The sequence below is a fragment of the Mercenaria mercenaria genome, chromosome 17, assembly GCF_021730395.1.
Source record: "Mercenaria mercenaria strain notata chromosome 17, MADL_Memer_1, whole genome shotgun sequence".
Lineage (NCBI taxonomy): Eukaryota > Metazoa > Mollusca > Bivalvia > Venerida > Veneridae > Mercenaria > Mercenaria mercenaria.
This window is the reverse complement of record NC_069377.1, coordinates 11,871,100-11,890,842: the sequence shown is the minus strand read 5'-3', so window position 1 is coordinate 11,890,842 and position 19,743 is coordinate 11,871,100.

Genomic DNA, 19,743 nt, shown 5'->3' with positions numbered 1-19,743 from the left:
GATCACCAAGATTAAAACATTCTGACCAAGTTTCATTAAGATATGGTCATAAATGTGGCCTCTACAGTGTTAATTAGTTTTTCCTTTAAATTTGACTGGTGCCCTAGTTTTTGACCCGACATGACGCAGATTCAAATTTGTCCTAAAGATCATTCAGTTTAACATTTTGACTAAGTTTCATGAAGATATAGTCATAAATGTGGCTTCTAGAGTGTTAAAAAGCTTTTTCCCTTTGTTTTATGCCCTAGTGACCTAGTTTTTACCCCACCTAACCCAGATTTGAAATTGAGCTATAGATCATCAAGATTAACATTTTGACCAAGCTTCATTAAGATATGGTCATAAATGTGGCCTCTACAGTGTAAACTAGCTTTTCATTTGATTTGGCTTGGTGACCTAGTTTTTTATCCTACATGACCCAGATTCAAACTGGACTTTAAGATCATCAATATTAACAATCTGACCAAGTTTCATGAAGATACAGTCATAAATGCGGCTTCTACAGTGTTAACAAGCTTTTCCTTTGATTTGACCTGGTGACCTAGTTTATGAACCCAGATAACCAAATATCGAACTCGTCCAAGATTTTATTAAGGGTAACATTCTGACTAAGTTTCATTAAGACTGGGCCAAAAATGTGACCTCTAGAGTGTTAACAAGCTTTTCCTTTGATTTGACCTGGTGACCTAGTTTTTGACCCCAGATGACCCAATATCCAACTCGTCCAAAATTTTATTGAGGGTAACATTCTGACCAAGTTTCATTAAGATTGGGCCAAAATTGTGACCTCTAGAGTGTTAACAAGCTTTTCCGTTGATTTGACCTTATGACCTAGTTTTTGACCCCAGATGACCCAATATCGAACTCGTCCAAGATTTTATTGAGGGTAACATTCTGACCAAGTTTCATTAAGATTGGGCCAAAAATGTGACCTCTAGAGTGTTAACAAGCTTTTCCTTTGATCTGACCTGATGACCTAGTTTTTGATCCCAGATGATCCAATATCGAACTCGTCCAAGATTTTATTGAGGGTAACATTCTGACCAAGTTTCATTAAGATTGGGCCAAAAATGTGACCTCTAGAGTGTTAACAAGCTTTTCCTTTGATTTGACCTGATGACCTAGTTTTTGATCCCAGATGACCCAATATCGAACTCGTCCAAGATTTTATTGAGGGTAACATTCTGACCAAGTTTCATTAAGATTGGGTCAAAAATGTGACCTCTAGAGTGTTAACAGTCAAATTGTTGACGACGGACGGACGGACGGACGGACGGACGACGGACGACGACGGACGCCGGACACAGGGTGATCACTAAAGCTCACCTTTGAGCACTTCGTGCTCAGGTGAGCTAAAAAAATGAATTTTGTGTTGGCTAAATTTAAAACATACTTTTAATTATCATTGTTACTTATTTTTACTTTTTTCTCCTAAAAACATGTAAAGCCGTTTTTTATTGTAAAAGCATAAAATGTTTGAGGTCAGGATGTTTAAATTAATGTAGACCAGGAGACTCAAGAACACCAAATTCATTTCTTTCCTGTCTGACGTTATACATGTGATAAGACATTATAAGACATGTACAACCTTCTTATTATGCCTATTCAAATGTCAGGCTGGTCTGGATCCATGCTGGTCGCAAAGCCACTATGTTTGTTTTCTCATGGCGCGGCTCATATTTTGTTTCCTGTTCATAAAATGTTACTAATAATTATTGTTATCAATATATATTTTGTTACAGAGACTCTACATATTATGATTAAAAACTATAACTATTTAGGGTCTTTGATTGTTATTTTACCTATATTTGACTTTGAAAAAAAAAAAAAAAAATGAAATTAAAATATAACAGAATTTAGAATGATAATTTAAAATTATACTTTAATTCTGACACCCTATTTTTAAGCAGCAAAATCATTTATTAGCAATAACTGCATATACAAAAACAATCTTCAAATAAAGAAACCATGAGATAATTGTTGCTAAACTGATGTATAAATTATTCCAATAGGTCTTCTTTAAGTATTGTTTAGCTTCTGCTTTGTGCTTGTAATTCTTATTAGCCCCACTCTATCACTAGGATTGCTGACCACCAGCTGACTGTCACAGTATATTGTGAAATCATTAATATTCGCGGGGGACTAATTTTCGTGGATTTCGTGATTAAGTCAATCCACGAAATTTAATACCAACGAACAAGTAAAATTCCCATTCATTTTATGTTAAAAAGTTGAAATCCACGAATTCATATCCCCACGAAATTGCTGTTTTGACCAAAACCACGAAATTTCATGCCCATGAAATTAAATGATTTTACAGTATTTAGATCAAAGAGTCTGTAGAGTAATAATAACTGTATTCCTGCTGAGGTGTTACTGCTCAGCTCTGAGCAGTTTCTTGCCAAGATTCCTTAGACTGATAACTAGGTTAAACATCATTTTGGACAATTGCTTACTTTTATTTCTTTACACTAACTGTACCTGTGGCATTCCTTTTTAAAGGGAGACAACTCTGTTAGAATATTTTAAGTATATCCAATTCTATGGGACAGAACGGTAAAAATGTATTAGACAGAAGGGTTGTTTATAGAAATGTTGTTAGTTTACTAAAAATTCTGTGGTTTTGTGATATACTGCTCAACCTGAAAAAAATTGTCTTCTTCCAATGTCGTAAACCACGTTTCTATTGTCAAGGTCAATACACTGTCTGTTATTTAGCACACAAGATAAATGGTTAATCTACACATACTGAAGAAACCTTTGGCTCTTTATTATCACCTAATTGCATCAAATAAACTTTTGGTCTTTCATTTATGTACTGCAATGTTTGAATCAATAATCATTTTGTTTATCAGATCTAGATTTATTTATTTATTTATTTGGGTTTTACGGGGCACCAACACAGTATAGCTTATATGGTGCCAAACAGGACTACAAATTTTGGTTCCACATCTCATTTACATCGAAATAAAAACATGAGGTATGGAATCAAAATTTGCATACCTGCTGGAATCACAGAGTTACTGCAAAACCAAGTGTTAAGACGCTCGGGTGAAACACAATATAGGGAGCATAAAATTTTAGAATATCGCATTGTTATACATGGTTTTCAAAAATTTCCTAACCCTTATTGCAATTTAACATTTACACTTCGTAACACTAAATATGAAGAAGTTCTGTGCCAAATTTTATTGATCTAGCTCAAATAGTTTTCAAGCAGTGGCAAAAAACGCATCTAGAAAAAGTCATTTTTGAAGTGTTATGTTGTTGCACTTCAGGGGTTTTTTTCGGCCGTTTTTATAGCCGTTAGTGGGCTATATTCCCAATGCCAAAAAGTATGTATTTTTTCCAAAACTAGTGCAAAAATTCCCAATCTACATTCTGAAAAAAATTTCATCAAAATTGCACAAACATTGACCAAATTATGGACAATTTTGTAATGGTAGTATATCTTAAAGAGATTGTACAATGTGAGACAAGTGTATGAGAAAGTACTTAAACACATCCTTACTATATCCAATGGGACTAAATATTTCCCAATTTGGAACATTTACGCATCAAAATTCCCAACATTGGGGGTATAGGCTATGTTCCCAAAACAGGAAGAAAAAACCCTGCACTTAAAATTTTCCGTATTTTCCAAATAAAATAATGGTATGATATTATATATTTCCATGTAAATGTGTGTTATCAGCATACAGACAATTTTTTAAGAATTATTTTGGTGTTTGATTTATCATGATCGGATGAAAATTGTTGAAGCTGTCGAGAAAAATGTGAAATGGGTAAGATGTTATGCAGTTTTTCACTGAAATTCCTTCCTTTTGTTATAATGATTAATTGCAATGTTAACATTATTTTTTCTTTAATATTTTGGTCCAGAATCATTTCTCTGTTGTAATAGTACTTAAAGAAAAAAAATCAAAATCATGTATTTCTGAAATTTATTTCTATGAATTTTTAAAATTGAAAATCTGGTTTTTATGAAAAGATGTAGAGTCCGTAACCAATTGTATTTTATAGATTTGTAAGATATTATGAGAGTCTTAATTGATTTTTTCTTATCAAATTTAACTGTTGACATTAAATTTTTATGCTATTTCCTTTATTGTTAACTACATTTTTGCTGTAGCACCACTAATAAGGTTACGGACACTACAAAAACCCTGTAGTGTCCGTAACCTGTCTTTCAATGGTATAAATAATTATCTTTTTAAATTTTATTTATAGCTATTCTTATGAAAGTAATAATTGATTTCACAAGTTAATTAATCAACTTTATTTTTCATCAACTTTTTGATGTTGCAACCACATTGGAAACCCCTTATTGCGGCATCTTTATATACAGCATCATTTTCTGTTGCTGCAACATGAAATTGAAAGATGTCATAGCAAACATTGAAGCAATGAGAGATAAAGGATCACTACTTTTTTCAATCTGGAAGGTTCACTGATGACAAATTTAATAAAGTCTATTAATAATTTCACTACAAAAGGTAAATTTTGTCTGTTTAATAATGCTACTTGAAACTGTAGTGTCCGTAACCATAGCTGGAAAAATTAAAACTTGCATCTTTTTACAGAAAAATGAAAAATCATCATTTCAAAGTTTATTAATATTGAGAAAAAGCAAATATATGTATTTGTTGACAAATATTTTCAGATATAAAAATATAGATACAGTTCAAATGTGCTAAAAATCATGTTTATCATCTAAATTGCACAGATTTATATTAAAAATGTAAAGATGTGATAATGATAATTAACAGTTATTCACTTAGACAAATTTCTTCAGGAGCATCATTGTTAAGATTATTCAAATTTATGTAGCTTACAATAATGTTTCTTTTCAAAATGTTTCAGAGGGGCGGTGTTATCTGGTTACGGACACTACAGAAATTAAAACAATGTAAAACAAGAGGACCATGATGGTCCTGAATCACTCACCTGTCCCCGCATGAACTGAGTATGACGTCGTTTTTTCTATTATTTGACATAGTGACCTAGTTTTTGAGCTCATGTGACCTAGTTCTGAACCTGATCTAGATATCATCAAAAACTGACCAATTTTTATGAAGATCCACTGAAAAATATGGCCTCTAGAGACGACACAAGGTTTTGCTATTATTTTATATAATGACCTAGTTTTTAAAGGCATGTGACCCAGTTTTAAACTTGACCTAGATATCATCAAGGTGAACATTCTCACCAATTTTCATGAAGACCTCATGAAAAATATGGCCTCCAGAGAGATCACAAGGTTTTTCTATTTTTAGATCTACTGACCTAGTTTTTGACTGCACGTGACCCTGTTTCGAAGTTGACCTAGATATCATCAAGGTGAACATTCTCACCAATTTTCATGAAGATCCGTTGAAAAATATGGCCTCTAGAGAGGTTAAAAGGTTTTTCTATGTTTAGACCTAGTGACCTAGTTTTTGACCGCAGTTGACCCGGTTTCAAACTTGACCTAGATATCATCAAATTGAACATTCAGACTAACTTTCATACAGATCCCATGAAAAATACGGCCTCTAGAGTGGTCACAAGGTTTTTTATTATTTGACCTACTGACCTAGTTTATGAACACATGTGACCCAGTTTCGAAACTGATCTAGATATCATCAAGATGAACATTCAGACCAACTTTCATACAGATCCCATGAAAAATATGGCCTCTAGAAAGGTCACAAGGTTTTTCTATTATTTGACCTACTGACCTAGTTTTTGATGGCACATGACCCAGTTTCTATCTTGACCTAGATATCATCAAGGTGAACATTCTGACCAATTTTCATGAAGATCTTGTGAAAAATATGGCCTCTAGAGAGGTCACAAGGTTTTTCTATTTTTAGACCTACTGACCTAGTTTTTAACAACAGTTGACCCAGTTTTGAACTTGACCTAGATATCATCAAGGTGAAATTCTCACCAATTTTCATGAAGACCTCATGAAAAATATGGCCTCTAGAGAGGTCACAAAGTTTTTCTATTTTTAGACCTAATGACCTAGTTTTTGACCGCACGTGACCCAGTTTCGAACTTGACCTAGATATCATCAAGGTGAATGTTCTGACCAATTTTCATGAAGATCTTGTGAAATATATGGCCTCTAGAGAGGTCACAAGGTTTTTCTATTTTTAGACCTACTGACCTAGTTTTTGACGGCACATGACCCAGTTTCAAACTTGACCTAGTTATTATCAAGGTGAACATTCTCACCAATTTTCATGAAGATCTTGTGAAAAATATGGCCTCTAGAGAGGTCACAAGGTTTTTCTATTTTTAGACCTACTGACCTAGTTTTTGACCGCACGTGACCCAGTTTCGAACTTGACCTAGATATCATCAAGGTGACCATTCTGACCAACTTTTATAAAGATCCCATGAAAAATGTGACCTCTAGAGATGTCACAAGCAAAAGTTTACGCACGCACGACAGACGACGCGGGATCACAAAAGCTCACCTTGTCACTTTGTGACAGGTGAGCTAAAAAGTAGGTCTGTAGGTCACATTCCACATGACCAGATTCGAACTTGACCTAAAGATCATCAACGTTAACATTTTGACAAAGTGTCATGAGATACAATCATAAATGTGGCCTCTGTGGCTTTTCCTTTGATCTGACCTGCTGACCTAGTTTTTGACCCCACCTGACCCAGATTTGAACTTGACCTAAAAATCATCAAGACTGATTAACATTCTGGCCAAGTTTCATTACGGCCTCTAGGGTGTTAACTAGCTTTTCCTTTGATTTGACCTAGTTTTTAAAAGCACCTGACCAAGATTTGAACTTGACCTAAAAATCATCAAGGTTAACATTCTGACCAAATTTCATTAAGATATGGTCATAAATGTGGCCTCTAGAGTGTTAACAAGCTTTTCCTTTGATTTGACCTGGTGACCTAGTTTCTGACTTCACTTGACCTAGATTTGAACTTGACCTAAAGATCATCAAGATTAACATTCTGACCAAGTTTCATAGAGATATCATCATAAATGTGGCCTCTAGAGTGTTAGCAAGCTTTCCATTTGATTTGACTTGGTGACCTAGTTTTTGACCCCACCTGACTCAGTTTTAAACTTGACCTAAAGATCAACATTCTGACCAAGTTTCATTAAGATATGACCATGAATGTGGCCTGTAGAGTGTTAACTAGCTTTTCCTTTGATTTGACCTGGTCACCTAGTTTTTGACCCCACCTGACCCAGATTTGTACTTGACCTCAAGATCATCAAGATTAACATTCTGACCAAGTTTCATGAAGATACAAATGTACCGTCATAAATGTGGCCTCTAGTGTTAACAAGCTTCACCTTTGATTTGACCTGGTGACCTAGTTTTTGAACCCACCTGACCCTGATTCGAACTTGACCTAAAGATCGTCAAGGTTAACATTCCGACCATGTTTCATTAAGATATAGTCATAAATGTGACCTCTAAAGTGTTAAAAAGCTTTACCTTTGATTTGACCTGCTGACCTAGTTTCTGACTCCACTTGACCTAGATTTGAACTTGACCTTAAGATCATCAAGATTAACATTCTGACCAAGTTTCATGAAGAAACAGTCATAAATGTAGCCTCTATGGTGTTAATAAGTTTTTCCTTTGATTTGACCTGGTGACCTAGTTTTTGATCCCACCTGACCCAGATTCGAACTTGACCTAAAGATCATCAAGATTAACATTCTGATAAAGTTTCATGAAGATACACTGATACAGTCATAAATGTGGCCTCTAGAGTATTAACAAGCTTTTCCTTTGATTTGACCTAGTGAGCTAGTTATTGACCCCAGAAGACCAAATATTGAACTCGTCCAAGATTTTATTGAGAGTAAGAATCTGACCAAGTTTCATTAAGATTGGGCCAAAATTGTGACCTCTAGAGTGTTAACAGTCAAACTGTTGAGGACGACGATGGACACAGGGCAATCACAGAAGCTCACCTTTGAGCACGAAGCTAAAAAAAAAAATTCCGACCTACCTACCCTAATTTTTTTGAGCATGTTACCGGAAACAAAGAATTTTTTTAGGCCTTTTAAGAATATCTTGCAAAAATCTTACTACGCTTTGCAATTGAGTTTGCCCTTTCCGAATAATTCAAATCGATATTATACTGGGACTTGACAGGTGTATGTTGACAAAAATAGCCGAGGCCATCTTCCACAATGAATTCGATTGGTCCACTGAACGATCTTGTTAATCTTGGCTCACCCCCCCCCCCCCCCCCCCCCCCCCTATAATTGGTGAAAGTTTTCCTTCAATACTCGTTGAACTTTCATTGTTTGGAGGCCATGGAAGGCCAAAAGGGAAGTGATATTGTAGATATTAAAATCCATTCTCAATATCATGGGTCGCAAAGATGTAGCTTAATTGATTGCGCGTATTCCAAATTATATGAATTGAATTCTTGTGATTTTCTTGACTATCTGCATGAAGAACTGAATAAGTTAGATTTCGTGAAACATTTCACGTTTCTAGACGATGAGGACACTTTTGTTGACATCACGCTGTGGAATTTTTGTTGTTTTCTAGGAACCGGTTCAGTAGGTTATAGGTATAGGTCATGGAGTCAAGTCAAAGGTAAAATGACACTAATCGTCGCGACAAAACCGTTCTAATGTTGCAGTCACTTAATATAAACATTGTGGTTTTTTTATGTTTGGCGCTAGTCAAAATAATTCGATGATCAGCTTGTTTTATATTTGTGACAGGCAATCTAAACGTCAAAACTTTGAAGTACTAAAATAATGCAAGATAAATCACAGTACACAGTCATGTAAAGTTATTGGTTTTTTCGCTTGCGCATATTGGCGAGTACACACGGTAAATTTTAATCGTGCATGTACAGTACATACATAGGTTTAAATCTCCAGAAAACAAGAGCTGTCGGATGACAGCGCGCTCGACTATTCGAAGAATTGATTGAAGAATGGGGTCAAAATATTTCCACAGATTTTCAGACAAAAGAAAAAAATGGATTAAACAAAAGATGTTCCTGTATTTGTGGATTTCGATTAGTCTTGCACTAAGTGGCAATGTGTGACCATGATGGCAAATACGTTATTAAGTTATATGTTAGGCAAAATATGGACTTGTATGAAAACTTTAACTAATTTCCAAGTCCAAAAAGGGTCATAATTCAGTCAAAATAGTTGACAGAGTTATGTACACTTGCCTACAGATGGAAATCATGTTGATAAACTAGTGTTAAAAGTTTCAAAGCCACAGTTCAAATAGTTTTGACAAAAATTTCAAAGTCCAAAAAGGGCCATAATTCAGCCAAAATAGTTGTCAGAGTTATGTACTCTTGCCTACAGATGGAAATCATAATGATAAACAAGTGTTTAAAGTTTAAAAGCCATATGTCAAATAGTCTTGACAAAACATGGACATATACGAAAACAAAACCAATTTCCAAGTTCAAAAAGGGCCATTATTCAGAGTTATGTACTCTTGCCTATTGATAGAGACTATAATGCTGAACAAGATATGAAAGTTTCAAAGCCATATGTCAAACACTTTACACAAAATATAAACTGGTACGAAAAACTTAACCAAGATTTCTAAGTGAGAAGAGGCCATAATTCAGCCAAAATGCTTAATGGAGTTATGTACTCTTGCCTACAACTGGACATGGTGATGGTAAACAAGTGTTGAAAGTTTCAAAGCTTTATCTCAAAAGACTTTGTCAAAATGTAGACTGGTACGAAAAAACCAAGATTTCTAAGTCAAAAAGGGGCAATAATTCAACCAAAATGCTTGATGGAGTTATGTACTCTTGCCTACAACTGGACATGGTGATGGTAAACAAGTGTTGAAAGTTTCAAAGCTTTATCTCAAAAGACTTTGTCAAAATATGAACTGGTACGAAAAACTTAACCAAGATTTCTAAGTCAAAAGGGGCCAATCGTCAAATGCTTGACAGGTATGTCTCTGCTAATAGCATGGTGATGGTGACAATGTGAAAGTTTAAGCTTTTCAAAAGCTTGTCAATGTGGACGTACAAGACTTACAGTGTGACGCCGAGCCGTGTGAGAGGATAGCTATATTCTCGAATAGTCGAGCTAAAAATCGTAATTTTAGATATTAATTGATAATTTTTACATAAATCAATGAGGAATTGAATGCCATTTTGATACAAGTTTTATTTGTGGGCAATTCTTGAATATATTTATACCTATAGCATGTAAGCGTCGGCAGCGATGAAAATTTCATGGGAAATTGCTTCACCTGTTTTGGTCTTTCGAGTTTTTGAAGTGAGTGGGAATATTGCCCATATGAAAATATTATCTTAGTATTTCCTAGGATCGCGTCAAAATTACTTTGACTAAAACGTATCAATTCTATCTATCTTTAATCTTATTCACAATTATTTGACTAACATCATTGCTGCAATTTTTACCTCGCGGCATGATTACATAAATGGCTCTATAATGTATTTCGGTGCGTTTCGTCACTAAATCTTGGCTGTTTCACTTAAGGGCAGAGCCAGAATTTCAATCGAGATAAACATAAATGTGACATGCGAGTACAGTAACTGACTATTGGCTTTTCGATGAGACATTATATATCTGTAAAGGGCAAACTCAATTGCAAAGCGTAGTACGTCAGTAAGTTTGTATACATACCACTAGGTACTCACTTTTCATGGATTTTTCACAGAGATTATTTTTCGCCTCGAATGTTTGGTCAGTCCCTTTAACAGTGTCAAGATTCTACAGACAACCAAACATCTGCATTATCTGAATGAAATTTATCCGAATATGAACATCCCAAGTAGTAGCCACGCTTCATGTCACACAAAATAATCCCCATCATAATTTACTCATGCCTTAATTACAGAATCCAAAATGCATGCTGCACTTTTAATAAATGCAACTGTCACAATGTGTCCGATTAAAAAATCAAATTGACCTACAACTGTCCTACAAAATGACAATACACTTAAATACTGTGGTAGATAATTATCAGTACATCAAAGTACATGTAGTTATTAAATGTTCAGTACAAATTGACAGCCAGTATCTTAAAATCAGAATTACAGTATCAGCAAATCTATACAAATATGGACCAGCTATACTATTACTGCTTTGTCATTATTGATTCATAAATTTGCATGCCTATCGCTAAAGGGAAATTTTACTCCTACCAGAAACTTGTGAAAAAAACAGTTCCTGTCTTATTATTTTATTAATATTATTAATATTATAAAGAACTGTTTTCACGAAATACATTTAGTTCCTTTCACTGGAACCAGTGCACCCATAAACCGACAACTGGCGAATTCCGTGCAATAACATATTTTCGTATGCTATTTCAACATCCCTAGGCCATAACAGAAAATAGTTTTTTTTAATACCATCCAGAAAATGCTAATAACCATTACGGTTCACTATCGCAAATGCAATACCAACTCCCATCTTGTATCAGTTTAACATTTAAAGATACAATGTTGATAAAATGTGTTAATTAAGTACAAAAGGGAGATAATTAAAAAAATCATTAAAGACAGAATTAACGTTCTTGAGCTCTAAACTTTCTCTCATTAAGTCATTTCTGTATATCATATCAAATTGTCTGTAACAGACTCAAAATTACTGCCGTATTAATAATGTAAAAAAAAAAAACTTAACAAGAGCTGTCACTAATGGTGACAAATGCTCCCCCCCCCGCATCACCTTGACCTTTGACCTGGTGACCTTGACCTTTGACCTGGTGACCCCAAAGTCAGTAGGGGTGGTGTATTCAATAAGTACTATCAGCATGTGAAGTTTGAAGGTCTTGGGTGAAGTGGTTCGCGAGTAAAGTGCCTTTGTGCAAAAAGTTAACGTTGGCCCCTGTGACCATGACCTTTGACCTGGTGACCCCAAAGTCAGTAGGGGTGGTGTACTCATTAAGTACTATCAGCATGTGAAGTTTGAAGGTCCTGGGTGAAGTGGTTCGCGAGTAAAGCGCCTTCATGCAGAAAGTTAACGTTGGCCCCTGTGACAGTGACCTTTGACCTGGTGACCCCAAAGTCAGTAGGGGTGGTGTACTCAATAAGTACTATCTGCATGTGAAGTTTGAATGTCCTGGGTGCAGTGGTTCGCGAGTAAAGTGCCTTCATGCAAAAAAGTTAACATTGGCCCCTGTGACCTTGACCTTTGACCTGGTGACCCCAAAGTCAGTAGGGGTGGTGTACTCAATAAGTACTATCAGCATGTGAAGTTTGAAGGTCCTGGGTGCAGTGGTTCGCGAGTAAAGTGCCTTCATGCAAAAAGTTAACGTTGGCCCATGTGACCTTGACCTTTGACTTGGTGACCCCAAAGTAAGTAGGAGTGGTGTACTCAATAAGTACTATCAGCACGTGAAGTTTGAAAGTCGTGGGTGCAGTGGTTCGCCAGTAAAGTGCCTTCATGCAAAAAGTTAACGTTGTGACGAACGAACGAACAAACTAACGAACGGACAGTTGAAAACTAATATGCCTCCCTTCGGGGGCATAAAAATTCTAAAATTAAGTACAAAAAACATTTTGTAACATTTTTACCTGTGGGTGTGTAAAGCTGCTTAAACATTCACCATTACAAGACAATTAGTGTGTCATGTGTAAAAGTCAAAGTCACAGGCATTCAAGTTAACTGTACATGAAAATTAACTTCCCTTTTAGGTGTAAAAAAAAGAAAGTTGTTTGCTTTTGGTATCCCGATCAACCTACCCTAAATTTCTGGCCCGACCCTAAAAATTTTTATGGCCTTGAAGAATTTTTTTTTCAAAAAGTTGCAAAACTGCACTTTTTATGCTTTAAACATGGTCAGTGATGTTGAAAATCAACTTACTGATGCTCTAAAGGCATAACCCCCTTATTTGTATTATTTTTTGACACAAAAATAATTTTGGAAAAGTCTCTTAATAAAAAAAATCCCCCCCAAAAATGTTTCCCACCTACCTACCCTAATTTTGTTGAGCATGTTACTGGAAACTAAAAATTTTTTTAGGCCTTTTATGATAAAATACAAAACATATGTTTTCATTAGTCTTTCCACTTATTTAACAAGAGGACCATGATGGTCCTGAATCCCTCACCTGTCCCCACATGACCCAGTTTTAAACCGAGTATGATGTCGTTTTTTTCTATTATTTGACATTGTGACCTAGTTTTTGAGCTCATATGACCCAGTGTTGAATCTAACCTAGATATCATCAAGATAAAAATTCTAACAAATTTTCATGAAGATCCATTGAAAAATATGGCCTCTAGAGAGGTCACAAGATTTTTTATTATTTGACCTACTGACCTAGTTATTGATGGCAAGTGACCCAGTTTTGAACTTGACCTAGATATCATCAAGGTGAACATTCTGACCAATTTTCATGAAGATCCATTCAAAAGTATGGCCTCTAGGGAGGTCACAAGGTTTTTCTATTTTTAGATCTACTGACCTAGTTTTTGACTGCAGTTGACCCAGTTTCGAACTTGACCTTTATATCATCAAGATGAACTTCAGACCAACTTTCATACAGATCCCATGAAAAATATGGCCTCTAGAGAGGTCACAAAGTTTTTTTATTATTTGACCTACTGACCTAGTTATTGATAACACGTGACCAAGTTTCGAACTTGATCTAGATATCATCAAGGTGAACATTCTGACTTACTTTCATGAAGATCCATTGAAAAGTATGGCCTCTAGAGAGGTCACAAGGTTTTTCTATTTTTAGACCTACTGACCTAGTTTTTGACCGCAGTTGACCTAGTTTCGAACTTGACCTAGACATCATCTAGGTGAACATTCTGACTTACTTTCATGAAGATCCATTGAAAAGTATGGCCTCCAGAGAGGTCACAAGGTTTTTTCTATTTTTAGACCTACTGACCTAGTTTTTGAACACAGTTGACCCAGTTTCGAACTTGACCTAGATATCATCAAGATGAACATTCAGACCAACTTTCATACAGATCACATGAAAAATATGGCCTCTAGAGAGGTCACAAGGTTTTTTCATTATTTGACCTACTGACTTAGTTTTTGATGGCATGTGACACGGTTTCGAACTTGACCTAGATATCATCAAGGTGAACATTCTGAATAACTTTCATTAAGATCCATTGAAAAGTATGGCCTCTAGAGAGGTCACAAGGTTTTTCTATTTTTAGACTTACTGACCTAGTTTTTGATTGCAGTTGACCCAGTTTCGAACTTGACCTAGATATAATCAAGATAAACATTCTGACCAAATTTCATAAAGATCCCATGAAAAATGTGACCTCTACAGTGGTCACAAGCAAAAGTTTACGCACGCACGGATGCTGCGCGATCACAAAAGCTCACATTGTCACTTTGTGAGCTTAAAATGAAATTAGGTTTAACCCTTACCCTGCTCAATTTCTATAATGAACTTCAAACAGTCCATCGTTCAATTCGGACAGTACCATTAACTGTTGAAAGGGGTGCTTACCAAAAGAAACTGACTGAATGGCGAACAGTGCAGATCATGATCAGACTGCAGTCTGATCATGATCTGCACTGGGTCGCAAAGGCAGAATCACTTGCCTCCAGCAGGCTTAGGGTTAAAGTAAGATGATTGGTATTGATACTAAGATATAGACAAGAGCTGTGACTATTAGTGACAAATTGCCCCGAAGCGTGCCCAAGAATGCTACAGTTGTCTGCGCAAAATATGCCTTAATAGTTCAGGTATGAAACATTTTGTGACCTTGACCTGAGAGATACGGGACATAAGCGTGACACACCTTCTCAATATGGTTAACATTTGTATAAAATTATTTTCAAATCTCTTGATCAATGGCAGAGTTTTGGACCAGTCTTGCGCATGACATGTCATCTCATTATTGGGCACATTTATGCCAAGTAATTTCAAGTCCCTTGATAAATGGCTGAGTTATGAACCAGACATGAAACAGACCCTGTTAAACTTTGACCTCTAAGTGAGACCTTGACCTTGACTTTGATGTGCCTGTAATTATGAAATGTCTCTTCGCACATATAAATTTGCTGAGGTGTTGACAGTTTGAAAAAGTGACATGTTCAGAGGACTATTAAACATTGATTTTTTAGATGTCCGCTACCGACTGCCAGTTATGCGAAGTCACTGTTAACTTATGTGTGCTGCAAATGGCTGATTGCGAACAAAATTTTTTACTATATGCTGCTTTCTCCTTGATTCGAGCCTCTTAAATCTTTTAGGGCTGTGCATTTATTTATTTTTGTAAACCTGTTCAATTAAATAATTTTTGTTTTTTGTTACAAAAATATTTGCATTTAACAATGGACAATAAGAATTACAATGTTATCATCTTTATATGTACTTTTTAGCACAAGATTGAAGGGGGTCAACTCCACATCATTTTAAAACTTTCTATCGATTCGAGCCCTTTGTTTGGTAGGTCAGTAAGTGTTAATGTTTGCACAGTCTGTTTCCATAAAGCAAATTTCTATCAAGATTGACTTCTTGTTCACTCGTTACAACAGTTGAAATATGCTCGGGATGCTTTTAATTTGAAAATTGGGCTCACATTATTACCCACTATGTAATTTCCTTTTGAAATAAGCAATTTTTGATCCAAAATATTAAAACAGGTATTTACTCAATTTTTCAGTGGTTTCATGACTAATATTTTTCAAGGCATTTTAAAATGAAAATGACACGTTTCTGATGGAAGAACATGTTACATGAGCATGAATTTTACTAAAACAAAAGGGCTCGAATTGATGAGAAAGCTTGAATCAAAGAGAAACGGGCATATACATATAACAAGTTTGTCTTGGTCATTTTGGGAATTTTTTTATGAAAATTGGGGGAAAATGGTCTTTTTTGGATTGGGAAAAGGCCCCACCCTGGCCAATAATTGGCTGTAGCCAAATAAATAAAAAGCTGTTAAAATCATACATAAATATGTTTAAAATTGCAAAATGGACCATCAAACTTGTAGACAAATTGAAAAATTTGTAGACAAAGTGGCATTTTATTATATACAATGGATAATGGCAGAACATGCCTTGAGTCCGTTTACTGGTACTTTATAAAGAAGGAAAAAAATCACTGAGTACCATTTGAATGTCATATATTTCATTTCAAACTCACCTTTGACTGACAGGCGAAATAGCTTCTGACAAAATAGTTCTTTTGTGCCGGTAAGTATGCGTAGAAATTATCACACAGAAATTGTCAGAATGAAGCATTTCCTAGAACCCTGGCTTAAGCATTCTGATGTTAAAAACAAAATTCCTAAATAATTTCGATTTTGAAAATCTGATAAAAGAAAATTTTCTTTCTATCTATGAAATGAATTTGTGCATTCTAAAACGTGTTTTATTTATCCTGTTTTCTCATATTCTCGGGGGGGCTAAGGGGTTGTTTTTATTCCCAGTAACAGATTAACCATTTCATAAACAGAATTTGGGTGTTATTTTAAAGAAAATTCACTTGTCTTTCAGATGGAGTCATAAAATTTTACAGAAATTATCCCATTTAATTATTTGGTTACTGTATTTGATACCACCCACACCCGCAGAAATGGACCAAGAGTATCTCGTATTCCCGTGGATTTAGATTTGACTTTTCATCACAAATAAGTTGTAGAATTTAAAACATTAAAATTACCATTATGTAATAAAAATATATATTCTGTGGTAAATACATCAAGAAATATGACAATTAATTGCATAATCAATAATTTATGGCAAATTTGCTAACACCACTAGATAGGGCTGTCATTGATTGGGTCTTAGGCATATCAGCGATACCGATATATCAGAAGACAAATATCGACGATACATCGATATATCGATTATTAAGTTAGATTAACAAACTATTTGTCCGTATGCATACTATAGACCTTCCTGTAAATGCTATTTTTAGTTTTATTGCCTACTTTTCATATTACTGTTTGATTGTGTTGTATTTCTATTTATGAAATAAAAGAAATAATAGAAATTAATAAAATCTTTCATTTTTGATTTTGCTATCACTTCTCTTTTGGATTTATCCAATTTACAACTTTGTGAACTTATAGTTTTTGAGGGTCTGAGTGTTTTTTGGATAGTTTTTTCTCTGTAAAAGATCGATTTTTGAAAATGGAATCGATAATCAATCCACAAAAAAATATCGTTGATATATCGATATCGTTTCTATCGATGACAGCCCTACCACCAGAAAAAAATAAGGCTTTTTTTGAAAATTGAGTAAAATGCTGATAGTTTCGTCAATATGCGTTCAAATCACTTGAAATTTTTAGTGTGTCAGTTTTGTAACATTCCTGTCTAGAAAATAACAAACATTAAATTATTTGACAACTTTAAGGCAAAAAACGAGAATATGAGAAACCGAGAATACGAGAAACAGGGATATTCTTTCATTGATTTTCATTGCTTCTTTCAATCTAGAAATTTTGCCTTTCGATTTAGAGACAATGTTTAGATCAAGAGAATGTCTCTCAATCCTGGGGAAGTCCTCGACCTGGTTATATATATATCAGTCTCCAAATTAAGGTTGCTAAGTAAAAAAAAAAAATAAAAAAAAAAAAATAAATAATCAACATCCAATCAAAATTATTTGAGAATAACTACTGTATCGAGTTATAAAAAAAATGTATCTATCACAATAACCAATTTTTTATTAAAAATTCGTTGTTATGTAAAAATATGAACATACCTATCAAAAGCTTTACAATTAACCTCGATGTTTCTTTTCGCCAATCTTTGCGGCGAAAATTTATCAGTTCTGCACTCGAGACGAATCTTCGTTCTGTGCACCCGGCACGAATCTTTACATTATCAGAAGATCTACCTCCTTCACTGCGATTTCAAACTTCAGAACTTTCTCCCAGAATAAAATTAAGACACCATGAATACAAAGAAACTGATCTTCCTGCGTGGTCTAACAGTAGAATCTCAAAATTTCAGTGAAATCTTCAAAAATTAAAGTGGCAGGGGCCAGTTTCGCATTTGTCCCGGTACGTTTTTTAAATAAAATAGACAGATGCACTTTAAAGGCATTTATATTCAACTGGTTATTTATGATGTTTATAGAACTGAGGATTCCTGCGTACGAGTAGTTATTGTGTAAAGTAAGTAAATATGTACTTGAATCGATTTTCCTAGCTCCGTGTAGACGGCCGGGTCTAAAGTCTTACCTGAGGTAACGGAATTCCGACGAAATGGAAACGGTCATTCATCCATCCAGATTCAGCTCAAGATAGCGGAAAAAGTAAACGGTTATGGGATACTTTTCTTCCCACCATTATTTTCGTCTGGCCACATGCTTTAAAAATATGCATGTGTTTTAGGTCAGTCATTTGCAGATAATATGGTACAGGTCGCGCAAGGTGTGCATTCTGGGCCATTTTTGCCTCAAGATTTAGTGTCCTGAAACCTGCGTTTTACTCGTTTTTATCACAGAAGCAACAGAATCGGCAGGCTGAAAATGTCATAAAATGAAGTGCTAAGTCTATGCAATTCATTCGCTCAACACTTGCCTTGAATTTATCAAAATTGGAATTTTCATGATTTTTTTCGCACTGGTATCAGCGCAGATTTGTGGAATTTTCAAATTAACTGTCCCTTGCCCCCATAAGGTTAAATCTAGCCTGGTACCCGACTGTATATCGAGAATCATTCTCTCCATTTATGGAACGTAGAGAGTAAACACGGGCACCAGTCTAGGTTAAATCATACACCGGAAGTTTACATTATGCTTTGACTGGTACTAAACCTACAAATTACAGCATAATACGAAGCTAAAGCAAATGAAACACTAAAAAGTAATTGCTATACCCTTAGGGCGCTTTTGTTTGTAACAAACTCAGTTCGGTTTCAAACCGTTTTGCCAAACTTTCGATTTGTTTTGTAAAACTGGTTTTGATCTTGAAAAGGTTTGTGTCATTTGTTTTCAAAAACCGCTAACCGGTTTGTCAAACTGACCAAACTGCCCCCGGAGGCAGTTTGTTCGCTTTGTTGTATCCGAAATTTATTGCAGTTCGAGAAAAAATGGCGGACCGTGTGGACCAAAATGAAAACGGGTAAAGAAAAAAGTTAAGAACTGGTTCATTTCTGGTGAAAACCCGTGGTAATCTTTATGCTCAGCCGAATTCATTTGTCAATAATTACTTCTAAAAACATTCTCTTTGACTGGCATACATCGTATTCATCAGTTTCTCTAACCATCGAAATATTCCATTCATTTCGTTCCAAGATTATTCGACCTCCAACAGTCCAAAATCCAATCACTGTTATAAAATAAAGTTTTAATTTATAGTAAATGTATCTGTTTCTGAAGGATAACATACATATGCAATATTTTGTACTTAAATAAATGTCTCTGTAGCTAAGCAAGGGATCACGTCTTGTAGTGTAAAGAAACACACTTACTTTTGTAAGAATTCTAGGTTCAAGTGCTAGCAAGAAGCCCTATGCACATTGACATAACTTTATATGCACATAAACATCATTAGTATATAAATACATATGCAAAGCAGTTCTCTAGCCTGACTAAAAGATGCAGTTTTAAGAGCAAAATGAGTATTTATTTTATTTTCATGCATACAACTATTCATATCAATGAACATTTCATTTTCCAACTAAATTTTCATTTTTTATCCCTGACAATATATTAATTGAAAATAGGACCTCTTAACTTATGCAGAAAAATGGCCGAAAAACACTGCAAAGTCATAAATACTTATGGGGGACTAATTTTCATGGATTTCATAGTTGTGTTATTAATTTCTAACAAGCCGATA